At 40.1% G+C, this 13,192-nt stretch overlaps 1 protein-coding gene across 11 annotated transcripts in view; it reads right to left on the bottom strand.

The window, feature by feature from the left end:
• The window catches only part of LOC120781958 (calcium/calmodulin-dependent protein kinase type II alpha chain), a 171,611-nt gene that overhangs the window by 137,553 nt on the left and 20,866 nt on the right, over positions 1–13,192 (bottom strand). The window lies entirely within an intron of this gene.

Here is a 13,192-nt window from a genome sequence, read left to right as displayed (position 1 = left end):
TAAAATTAAAAATAAAAAAAATTAAAAGCTGCAGTGTTACAAAAATCAGTCAAAATTTAAGATGATTACATAATGACTCACAAATATTTTCGAAGCATTGCACAAAACAATGGAAGATTTAAACGGCAGCGATGAACTTGATTTCCGACAGATCGGTCCATCATTAACTAATGTTTAAACAATCGTTCTTATGGTGAAGTGCTGAAACACTTTCATATTAGGTGAAAGATTTCGTCGATTTTATATGTTTTTGGCATAAAAACATTTCGTTGCAGTAAAAAGATACTCTCTAAATTTAACATTTTGACCGATATACAGGGTTTGTCCGGAAAGTAATAGGACTGATTTCCTTCCGCTGTACTTCGGAGCGTGCGCGCACCGACTGGATTCGGTAGAGGGCGTTCCTAGCTAACGAACGAGCTGGTGGTCAGTTGTCTCCGAGCACCTAGAGAGTCAGGACAAACATTTTCGGGAAACGTGTTTCTGTGAGTGTTGCTTAAGCAAGAAGTGGTGTGTTTCGGTGGCACGAAGCCGGGAAGAGGTCTCTGATGAAGACCGGAAGAATGAGCAAATCCAAAGTGAAATTGCCTTTTTTGAAATAAAAGGCATCGTCCACCATGAATTTGTTCCTCTTGGACAAACTGTTAAGAACAAGTTTTACGAGGAAATCCTCAAGAGACTCAAACGAAGAGTCATTGGGTCCGACAATACATCGCAGCCGATTGGAAGTTTCACCACGGCAACGCCCCGGCTTACACCGCCTTTCTTGTGAACAGCTACCTAACCAAGGTCGGCATCCCAACCCTTCCGCAGCCGTCCGACAGCTCAGATATGGCCCGGACTTTTTTTTTGTGTCCTTGCCTGAAAATAACGATGAAAGGCAAGCGTTTTGAGACGACAGAGGGGATGCAAGCAGCAAGCGACTATTCCGGAGAATGCTTTCCGTGATGGCTTCAATACTTAGAAATCTTGCTGACAGCGCGGCATCGACGCGAAAGGACCCTATTTTGAAAGTTTTTAAAGAATTGTAATGATTGGTTTAATAATTTTTTTTTTAATCGACTCAATCATATTACTTTCTGGACAAACCCTGTATATGGCATTAAGTCAAACGGAGTTTTGAAAAAACCTTCTGTTAAGTATTTTGTGCCTATGCGAACCAATGACCAGATTTTACCCATTTTTAGCACCAGGATACCCTACTACCAGGAAAGTCGTATTCTAAGGTGCATTAGTTAACTTAGAGATTTATAGTCATTTCCGAAAAAAAGTCAGTCATACGTCCTCAGGTCCACATATTCGGTATCCGGTGACTTGGTAAGTAACAGTCCGATTTCGTCTTATTTTGAGACGTTAGATGTCGTATCTTAAAGGCACTACTCTATTTGTATTAAAAACTTTGGGGGTAAACTTTTCACCAACTTCACTTACCGCTGAGCATTTTAACATTTCTCTATAAGTTTTTAATGAGGTTTGCATCGGGACCTTACATTGGTCAGCTTTCTGCAGTGAACTATTTCTTCACATTTTTAGCTGCGTGCTTTGAATCTTTGTCATACAAAAAATCCAACTCAGACGAATCGATTCGAACGCAAATGGTTCTATAGTATTTTCAAGAATATTGAGGTATAAAAATTGGTAAATTCTGCCTTCTATTCACACCAATGATCCAACGCTATACCAGGAAAATGGTCCTTAGACCAACACGCTACCACCGCCGTGCTTAACGATTTTTTTGGTGTATCTGGAGTAATATGCCTCACCCATGTCGCGATGGACACATGGTTGCCATCGGATCCAATACGATTCGCCTTTGTTTAAGCGCTTCAAAGGATTATTTTCCTAATGTTCTTTGACAAAGTTCAGCCGTGCTCTTATTATTTCACAATTAATATTTGTACAAATAACAAAATGTGTGCTATTTTTTTGTTCAATTAAATTTCGCTAAAATGCGATTGTGAAGAGTAACAACAAAAAGTAAGCATGATAACGACATCTTCTTCTTTATTGGCTTGGACACCGCTAACGCTGTTATAGCCGAGTTGACAACAGCGCGGCAGTCGTTTCTTCTACCAGCAGATGTTGTCATCGTCTATGTCTCTGTACCATTTAGCCGGACGGGTGTAATGAGTGACTTATAAATTTTAGCTTTTGTTTTCAATTTCCTACTTAGAGCGAAGTAACACCTGTTGGCAAGTTATTCTGTGTTGGATTTCGAGGCTGACTCCAAGAATAGATTGAAGAAGTCGCACAAAAGGGAATCGTCTTGTCTGAAACTTCGTTTGGTATCGAATGGCTGACCGAGCTTTTGGTGTTGCTCAACGTCAGTTTACACAGCCGTATTAGTTTTGCGGCGATAAAAAATTCAGACATCGCGGCATAAAGGCGGTTTCTTTTCGTGCTGTTAAACAGCTTTAAATCGACGAAGAGGTGGTGCGTGTCGATTCTCATTTCAAGGGTCTTTTACGAGAAAACTGTCCTAGTAGCGGCAGACTTTTCGAAAGTCTTCGACACAGTCAACTATACAGCGCTACTTGAGGACATCGAACAAACTAAGCCCCCTCCAGGACTTAAGAGGTGGACCATGAACTATCTGAGCAGTCAACAATCAGCGGTATTATTTCGAGATGATCATTCTAAAGGGAGGAGAATTAAACAGGGGGTGCCGTAGAGTGGTGTCCTCTCCTCACTACTGCTCAATAACTCTATTTCGAAGCTGCTAGAACCACCAGAAGGAGTCTCTTTAAACTTATACGCAGATGATTGTGCGATAATGACACCGGGTATGGAATAGGTGGGATGTGCTAAATTTGTGACCGTCTATCTCCCAGAATTTTCTCGCTTCTTCACTGCTAGGAGCCTAAATCTTGCCCTACTAAGTCCACTGGCTATCCTATATTACTAACGAAGGAGTACATACATAACTTCCGCCGACGGAGTCAGAATTCTGACGGTCAACCATCCTAAACTTTTAGGAGTAATATTCGAGCTCGAATTGCAGCGTGAAACAAGAGTGACCCTAGCGCAGCTTCATTTTAGACTGACATACCCAATTCATGTCTTGCATGCAAAGAGTCCCCGCACCATACTAATCACCTCCTGGCATGACCCATGAAACTAACTCAGTTAACCTCTTTTTCCCTTTGGCCCCCCATCGAAACAGCTCGTTTCCCGGGCCTCCTGTTAAGTGACCTCGATGACATGTAACATGTTACTTTCCTTCCGAACTAGAAACTCGCTACAACAACAACAATCTTGCTAGAAGATTCAATGCCTTCGATCGAAGAGAGTAAATCTTAACTGATTTACCACGCCTTCTAAGATATCCTGCTGATAAAGTGTGATAAATTCAGATTGAAAATCTCTTCAAAGTGAATACATGTGACGCCTTTACAGGAGACTCTCTTCCAATCCATTACAGCAGTTGGATAATGAGCACTTGAAATGTTTGCAGTTTTTGCTGCACTGAAGAAGCTACATGTAAGGATTGTGCGCCGGGTTAGGGATTCGCCACGTAAAAAACGACCTAATCAAAAGGAAAAACACAGGCTCGGATAGAGACTCCCTTGACGACCACGGCAAACTCATTAAGGATATCCATCCAAGAAGAGCGATGGACGAGAAAAGGACTGAGACGGGTAGGTCCTTGCGGCATTCACTTTCTTCTTTTTGATTGGCGTTGACATCGCCTACGCAGTTATAACCGAATTTACAACAGTGGAAAGACTTTCCTTCCTTTCCTTTTTTACGTGGCGTCCCAAACTTGAACTTGAACTTCTACATAAAAAAAATCATACCAATGAAAAAGCAACAACAGCCTCGGATGAGAGACTGCCCTTTTGATGACGACCATAGCAAACGAAACAAGCACTACGAATTGAAGGCATGCACCTGGAATGTCCGGTCCCTTAATTGGGAAGGTGCGACTGCCCAGCTGGTTGATGTCATCGTTAGAGTGAAGGCTGACATCACCGCTGTCCAAGAAATGCGATGGAAGGGACAAGGACAAAGACGAATAGGTCCTTGTGGTTTTTACTACAGTGGCCATATAAAGGAGCGCAAGTTAGGTGTGGGATTCGTAGTAGTACTTGAGCCTCCGTCGCCAAGTACTATCATTCACTCCGGTGGATGAGCGTCTAGCCACAATCCGCAACAAAGCGAGGTTCCGCAGCATATCGCTGATTTGCGCACACGCACCGACGGAAGAGAAGGATGATATGACCAAAGATGCCTTCTATGAGCGCTTGGAGCGCACTTATGAGAGCTGCCCCCGCCTCGATGTCAAAATCGTGCTTGGCGATTTTAACGCCAGAGTGGGCAAAGAAGGTATCTTTGGCACCACGGTCGGTAAATTCAGCCTCCACGACAAAACATCCTCAAATGGGTTGAATCTGATCGACTTCGCTGGGGCCCGAAATATGGTTATCTGTAATACTAGATTCCAGCACAAGAAAATACATCAAGCTACCTGTCTGTCTCCGGATCAAGAAGCCACCAACCAGATCGACCATGTTGTGATAGGCGGAAGACTCGTCTCCAGTGTTCTAGACGTGCGTACGCTCCGAGGTCCTAACATCGACTCGGACCACTATCTTGTTGCAGCTAAGATTCGCACCCGCCTCTGTGCAGCAAAAAACACACGTCAACAAACACAAGGAAGGTTCGACGTCGAGAAGCCGCAATCGCAACAGAAAGCGGAACGATTTTCTACTCGGGTCGCACTCCTGCTCTCTGAGAGCACACGTCAACAACTCGGTATAAAAGAACTGTGGGACGGCATTTCAAACTCCTTACGTACAGCTGCAACCGAAACCATTGGTTTTCGGAAAATGCAAAAGAACAGCTGGTACGACGAGGAGTGCCGTGTCGCAGCGGAGAGAAAACAGACTGCCTACCTCGCAACGTTACGATTGACTACAACACGTGCGGGATGGGATAGATACCGAGAGTTGAAGAGGGAAGCGAGACGCTTGATAAGCTGGCCGACAGGGGTAATGCTCGAAAATTCTACGAAAAAATGCGGCGGCTTACAGAAGGTTTCAAGGCCGGAGCATACTCTTGTAGAACCCCCAAAGGTGATCTAGTCACCGATGCCCAGAGCATACTTAAATTATGGAGGGAACACTTCTCCAGCCTGCTGAATGGCAGTGAACGCACAACACCAGGAGAAGGAGAACCCGGTTCCCCAATCGATGACGATGGAGCAGACTTTCCATTACCCGGCCATGAAGAAGTTGGAATAGCAATTGCCCGCCTGAAGAACAACAAAGCGGCAGGGGCCGACGGATTGCCGGCCGAGCTATTCAAACATGGCGGCGAAGAACTGATAAGGACCATGCATCAGCTTCTTTGTAAAATATGGTCGGACGAAAGCATGCCCAACGATTGGAATTTAAGTGTGCAATGCCCAATCCATAAAAAAGGAGGCCCCACAATCTGCGCCAACTACCGTGGGATTAGCCTCCTCAACATCGGGTATAAGGTTCTACCGAGCGTATTGTGTGAAATATTAAAGCCCGCCGTCAACAAACTGATTGGACTTTATCAGTGTGGTTTTAGACGTGGCAAATCAACAACCGACCAGATATTCACCATGCGCCAAATTTTGGAAAAAAACCCGTGAAAGGAGAATCGACGCACACCACCTCTTCGTCGATTTCAAAGCTGCTTTCGACAGCACGAAAAGGAGCTGCCTTTATGCCGCGATGTCTGAGTTTGGTATCCCCGCAAAACTAATACGGCTGTGTAAACCGACGTTGAGCAACACTAAAAGCTCCGTCAGGATCGGGAAGGACCTCTCCGAGCCGTTCGATACCAAACGAAGTTTCAGACAAGGCGACTCCCTATCGTGCGACTTTTTCAACCTGCTTCTGGAGAAAATGGTTCGAGCTGCAGAACTAAAAAGAGAAGGTACCATCTTCTATAAGAGTGTACAGCTGCTGGCGTATGCCGATGATATTGATATCATCGGCCTCAACACCCGCGCCGTTAGTTCTGCTCTCTCCAGGCTGGACAAGGAAGCAAAGCAAATGGGTCTGGCAGTAACCTGTCATCAACCAAACAGTCGTCGCACTAGCGACTTGGTTCTCACGTCAGTGTTGACTTTGAACTTTGAAGTCATAGATAATTTCGTCTATCTTGGAACCAGCGTAAACACCACCAACAATGTCAGCCTGAAAATCCAACGCAGGATAACTCTTGCCAACAGGTGCTACTTCGGACTGAGTAGGCAATTGAGAAGCTAAGTCTTCTCTGGTTTTGTTTTTTGCTTTTTTTCTGTTCGAGTTTTCAATCTAAACGGACGTGCTTTTATGCGCTCCGCAGAAACTTTCGAAAAAAAAAAATAAAAATAAAAATAAAAATAAATAAACAAATATTAAAAAAAGTGCATTAAGTGCAAGCGTTAGCCAATAACGCCGAAAGTGAAAATCAAAACATAAAAAATCGTAAACTTCTTACAAACAATAAACATAATAAAATAACAAATTATAAGTGGGAAATAAAACAAAAAAAAATACAAAAGCATGAGCGCAGCGCAGCCCCACCAACAAGGCCGTAGGCATTCTCTGAATGACTACTTCAGCTTTGTAGAGCCTGCGAGTTCAGCTCCTACTAACAAACAAAGCGACGGTGAAAAGGATGAGTCATCGCAGCGACCAACTGACCAGCACCATAAGCAGAGCTTTCAAAAAGCAAAAGCAGAAGAGAACGGCAGTCAACAACGGCTAGCAGCAAACGTGATCACACCAACAACTAAGCAGGTACCTGCAAGTACGCAGGCAGCGAAGAACAACATAAAGCAAGGTGAGAATGTACCAATAAAAAAAGGCCAGTCTGTACAAACTGGCATTGACCTCTACATCAACATTAAAAGGAAATTAAGTCCTTCAAAGTCAGCGGTCAATCCCAATAAATTTCAAGGCGGTACACCAATAAAGAATAAACCGGAAGTTTTAAATGGCAATAGGTTTGCCTTACTAAGCAATGGATCAGACGACGATGCGAAGGGTACCACCACAGTCGTTAATGCCAAACCACCTCCAATATATTTGCGCGAACGTAGCAGTAATGCTCTCGTTGCTGAATTAAGTAAAATTGTAGGTACTAACAATTTCCATATATTTAGTGCCTTTGAAAAAAGGCAGTCTAGATGAAGCAAAAATTCAGTCCTACACTGAAAAAAGTTTTATGGACATAGTTAAATTTTTGTCAAATAAAAACAAAAATTATTATTCGTATCAACTGAAGAGCTCTAAGGGCCTAGTTGTTGTAATCAAGGGTATAGAGTCCGCCCTAGACTCTAGTGAAGTCAAAGAAGCATTGGAAGAATGTGGTTTTGGAATTAAGACAGTTGTAAATATATTTAATAGAAACAAAGTACCACAGCCGAGTATAAAAAATACGTCAGTAGCCACATTAATATTGAGTACAAAATAAATACAGGAAGAGATATTAACGAAAGTATAAGAGAAGTCAATGATATAATAACCAGCGCAGCTGTCTTAGCAACACCAAACAAAAGCTTTCATCCGCTTGGTCTCAGAAAAATCTCTAATAAAGAAATAGAGATGCTTGTAAATGAAAAAAAGGCGTGCAAAACGGGAATGGCAGATAAATCGCTCCCCCTCCACTCAGCTTCAATTGAAAGCTGTTGTACGTAAATTAAAAAAAGCGCTCAAACGTGAGGAAGAATTGAACACCGAAATGTATATAAAGAAGCTGTGCCCAAATTCAAACAAGCAAAATTCCCTTTGGACAGCCCAAAAGTCCATGAAGCCACCAACTAACTCCAACTTGCCTATACGAGACTTGGGTGGAAATTGGGCTCGAAATGACGAGGAAAAGGCTAATTGCTTTGCAAACCACCTAGAAAAATTAATTTCAACCCAATTTGCCAAAGAACAACTTTAAGCTGCCAATCTTACCCCACACAGCTAAAGAGTCACTCGAGTCTCTTATGACTTCACCTTCTGAAATCATTGGTATCATCAAAGAACTTAATCCAAAAAAGTCGCCGGGAAATGATAAAATTTCCCCAAAAATACTAATTGAGTTACCAATTATTGCTGTAGAGGTGTTCTCTTTGCTCTTCAATGCAATTCTTAGTTTCGGATACTATCCAATTTCATGGAAAAAGTCGCAAATTATCTTGATAGATAAACCTGGGAAAGACTTAACACAGCCGTCTTCATACAGACCAATAAGTCTTCTACCACGTCTTTCAAAAGTATTTGAAAAAGTATTACTATCAAAGATGTCTCCTTTCCTCCACGTAAATAACACAATACCAATGCATCAATACGGATTTCGTGCGAAACATGGCACAATAGAGCAAGTAAATAGAATTACTAACGAGATAAGGAAAGCATTTGAGCACAGGGAGTACTGTTCAGCAATATTTCTAGAAGTAGCTCAAGCGTTTGATAAGGTGTGGCACGAAGGTCTTTTATATAAGATTAAAAAAATTCTACCTTTAGAATTGTATAAAACCTTGGAATCTTACTTAACAAATAGAAAATTTATGGTAAAAGTGGGAGATTTCATATCTGATGAACGACAGATAAGGGCTGGTGTACCACAGGGCAGTGTTTTAGGCCCAACACTATACGGATACATCATATATACAGCAGATCTTCCAACAGCTATTAATGTATTAACTTCAACTTTTGCGGATGACACAGCTATAGTGAGCCGTAACAAATGCCACATTTTAGCATCACGAATATTAGCGAAGCATTTAAGTTCTGTCGAAGAGTGGCTAGCGAACTGGCGTATAAACATAAATGAACTGAAGTGTAAGCATATTACATTTTCGCTAAGACCAAAGATATGCCCGGCAGTAAAAATAAACAATATTTTAGTACCCCAAGCGAACGAAGTAACATATCTTGGTATTCACCTAGATAGAAGGCTCACGTGGAGAAAACATGTCTCTAGTAAAACAACATGTATGAAGATTAGAGCTGCAAATTTAAACTGGCTTTTAAATAAAAATTCCAAACTTAGCCTAGATAACAAAGTGCTTTTATATAATGCGGTCATAAGGCCGATTTGGATGTATGGCATTCAACTGTGGGGTACGACCTGTGCACGCTTAGAACAAAAACGTGTTCACCATGGTACATGCGTAACGAAAATATCCATAAAGACCTTGGTATTCCTATGGTAAAAAAAGAAGTAGAAGACAGCAGAATTAAATATATATCTAAACTCCGAGATCACCCAGACCCTTTGGCTAATGCTTTGGTACATTCCTGCGATCAAACACGACTTAAAAGAAGAGATATGCCTGCGTATTAAAGAGCGACGTATCACCAAAACGGCTCAATCACTGGCTTGAGTCTGTCTAGTTTTTAAATAGATTTACGATTTTATTACTTATTGTTAGGCTTTAAGAAAAAGCAGATACAATAAATAAAATTATTTTGAAAAAAAAGTCCTCTCTCGACGAACAAAAACCAAACTCCATAAGTCACTCACAATACCCGTCCTGCTATATGGTGCAGAGGTCTGGACGATGACAACTGATGAGTCGACGTTGCGAGTTTTCGAGAGAAAAGTTCTGCGAAAGATTTAGGGTCCTTTGCGCGTTGGCCACTGCGAATATCGCATTCGATGGAACGATGAGCTGTATGAGATATATGACGACATTGACATAGTTCAGCGAATTAAAAGACAGCGGCTACGCTGGCTAGGTCATGTTGTCCGGATGGATGAAAACACCCCAGCTCTGAAAGTATTCGACGCAGTACCCGCCGGAGGAAGCAAAGGAAAAAGAAGACCTCCAATCCGTTGAAAGGACCAAGTGGAGAAGGACCTGGCTTCGCTTGGAATATCCAATTGGCGCCACGTAGCGGAAAGAAGAAACGGCTGGAGCGCTGTTGTTAACTTAGCTATAACCGCGTAAGCGGTGTCTACGCTGTTAAAGGAGAAGAAGAAGAAGCTACCGCACTCTGTTGAACCTAATATGGGTCGTGATCGCTAATGCAAATTGCGCAGCATGCATGATGCAAACTGTTCGAAAAAGCAAACTTGGCATCTGTATCAAAATTGAAAATTGAAAAGCATTAACGTTTGAAAAGTAGTTTCACAATAATGTACAAAAAAAACTTGGTGCTAGCTAAAATGTCATTGAAATTTAGTTTTATTAAATGTAATTTTAATATTATTGTTTTATTAGGTCTAAGCCCGCGGCTCCGCTAGCGAAGATTTTGTGATTGGCATAATATTTTTATAGCGTTGTTGTGGAGATACCATATAATCATCTCAAATTAAGGGGATGTTCTGGTCCAGAAATTTAAAAAAAATCGAATTTTTTTTTATATTTTCAAAGTTTAACTAATCAAGAATATGTGTACAAGAGGATTTTTCAAAATTCAAATTATTTTGGGAGATATAGGCATTTTTCTGACCCGGCGGCATCCAAACTGGTTCGACCGAAACTAATCGAACAAAAGACATTACACGAAATTTTAAACGCGTTTTTCTCAAAACTGACAATTTCGGAACGATCCCCAGGATTTCTCAGGTTCTACTGGATCGATTTACTTGAAAATTTTATAGAGTCGTCTTTATAGGCTTGTCTATGGTTGGAACTAGCCCCATCCCCAAATTTTTATTTTTATTATTTTTAAAAAATTCGAAATAGTCAGAAAAAGTGATCCAAAAAAACTTTTTTTTTAGGCAGTCGCCATTTTGTGAAACAAATTTTTTCCCACTTTCTATTCAAGATTAATAATTTTTTTTTTTTTTTGGTTTCAGATAACTAGAAGGGTTGAAATCATGGGTATGGTCACGTGGAAATTTTTAGAGACCCCCCACTTCGCCAGCTCATAACTTTTGAATTTTTTTAGGTTTTTTAGTTTTTGATTTTTTTCTGTACTCTTCTAAAATTAACAAACAACTAATAAAAAAATGGATGGTAAAAATATTAATTGCCTTTTTTTACGACACTGAAATTCAGGCTAGAATACCCCCTTAAGTTGGAACTTGTTTTCAACACTGTAGCTATTACGCTATTTTTGTTTGTTACAGGTACTGTTTGGTTTGTTATGAATTTTTGTGTGTCGTTCGCGTACCATCGCAAAGTATCTGCCTATGCGATTTTCTGTCGTGATAAAAATATACGAATAAGATTTCGTCAAATTTTTGAATAACCGTTTTGACTTTAAGCTTTCGCAATTAATAAATTCTTTCTTTGCACGACTCATTCTCTTTTTGTGTCTTTCTAATTGAAATTAATAGTATTATTAACAGGTATTTTATTTTTCGCATATTTTTATGTTTGAAAATTCAAATTTTCGAATGCGCAGATCTAAGCCTCCATTCATCAGCAAATGAACAGTTGACCGACGGTGGGCTTTCTTGTGGAGATCGTTTCAAAGAAGTCTTGGGAAAACTGTTCAATGGCGCTGTAAACAAACAATCTGAAAATATTATACCCCTATAACGGTTTTCATTTTCGCTCGGTTGAATTAAGTTAAAGCAATTCAACTTCAGATCAACATAACTATTTTTTAGTATTACAATTTTCAACTATTTTCAATCAAAAAAATTTTAAACGAAAAATTCTATTTAGAAAACAATGTTAGTTGCAGACTCATAAATATTCTCGTTAAAATGAGGAACCATTTTATTCTTTAAGGGGCTATACCAGTGTGACACTTTCAAATTTTTTTTTGTTTGCTTTTTCGATAGTTTATATATTAAAAAATATCCTGTGAATCGGTGAGGTCGCAAATAGTTTCTGAATGGCAGCGTTCTAAACAGCGAAACGACATTTTTCAAAATTGCTGACGTTATAACTCAACGAGAAATTGACCGATCGACTTAAAATTAAAACTGGATATAGTTGAATACATTTGCTATACAATAGACTACGGTCATTTTGATTGGTTGATATTTGTCAATTTGACATTAAAAAAAAAACCATTTTTTTCGTAAAAAAAACGATTTTTGCTTTTAAATTACGCCATTTTCGTAATTTTTGATATTTTTCAAAGATCGTAGTTCATTGTATAGAAAATATATTTAAGTTTAATAAACATTTTGAATTTTTTTGTTTCAACTACACAATCGACCGGAATCATGCCAGCAGTTGAGGCACTTTTTTTTTTGGCACTTCCGCAGACAGCACATAACTCCGTTATTTTTCAATATTTTTGTAAATTTTTTTTTTTTAATATAGCTAAAAATATACTTTATTACGTCCATAAAACTTCGAAACATTCAATCTAGTACTTTCTTTTAAAAAAATTCCCGAAAATCGCCTAATTTTTCATGCGTCACACTGGTATAGCCCCTTAATAGATGAAATAATGATAGTTATCAAGAATGCATTTTAAATGTTTTCGACTTTGGATTGAAGCAACCTACGATGTTACAAACCTGGGGTCGAATCGTTACATCCGTGAACGTATCACTCACTCGTCACGTAAAAGCCTGTATTTCGTATTATGACGTACGTGATCGTAACGCTTCTATCGTGATCTGGAATGATGACATACGTGAACGAGTATATAAACGTATCCGTTCGTTCGAATCGTCGTTCGAACGCAAACTACCAATCGTAATAGCCAAATTTATGGAAATGTGAGCAAAATTTTTTAAAATTTTAAGTTTTTTATAATTTTTAGTAATAAAGGACATAAACAAGAATGCAATGAATGGAATATCTCATTAAAAATTAAAAAATAATAATATTTATATGAACAAAATTTTTGTATTTTAGTTGACAATAAAAATAAAATTATTTACAAGGTTAAGGACATATACATTTTTTAATTAAATGTATTAAAGAATACTTTATTTGATCTCTTATCGTTTGGTCGATTGCGGTGTAGCGGTTCGTTACCCCAGTGTCGGACCATAGAATTGTAAGGTTTGCGCTGAGGGCACGGGTCAAGCTATTCCCTCCTAGACGCAACCCGCGAAGGACCAATTGGAGTGCCTTCAGGGAGAGGCTAGATGAGGGATTGAAGAGGGTGGGGCAGACTGACAGCAGCGCCACGGTCCCGGGAATGGAGAGCAGATTGACCGTGCTTAACGGGTCCATCACTAACGCGTACAATGACAGCTGCCCCTTAGGAGTACCCACAGACAAGCACAATTGCTCCCGGTGGACAAGGAAACTCGTAGACCTAAGGAAGAAGGTACGCAGCCTATTTAATAAGGCTAAACGTACAGGGGCGCG

The sequence above is a fragment of the Bactrocera tryoni genome, unplaced genomic scaffold (assembly GCF_016617805.1).
Source record: "Bactrocera tryoni isolate S06 unplaced genomic scaffold, CSIRO_BtryS06_freeze2 scaffold_79, whole genome shotgun sequence".
In the NCBI taxonomy this organism is placed as follows: domain Eukaryota; kingdom Metazoa; phylum Arthropoda; class Insecta; order Diptera; family Tephritidae; genus Bactrocera; species Bactrocera tryoni.
This window is presented reverse-complemented; position numbering and strand designations above follow the sequence as displayed.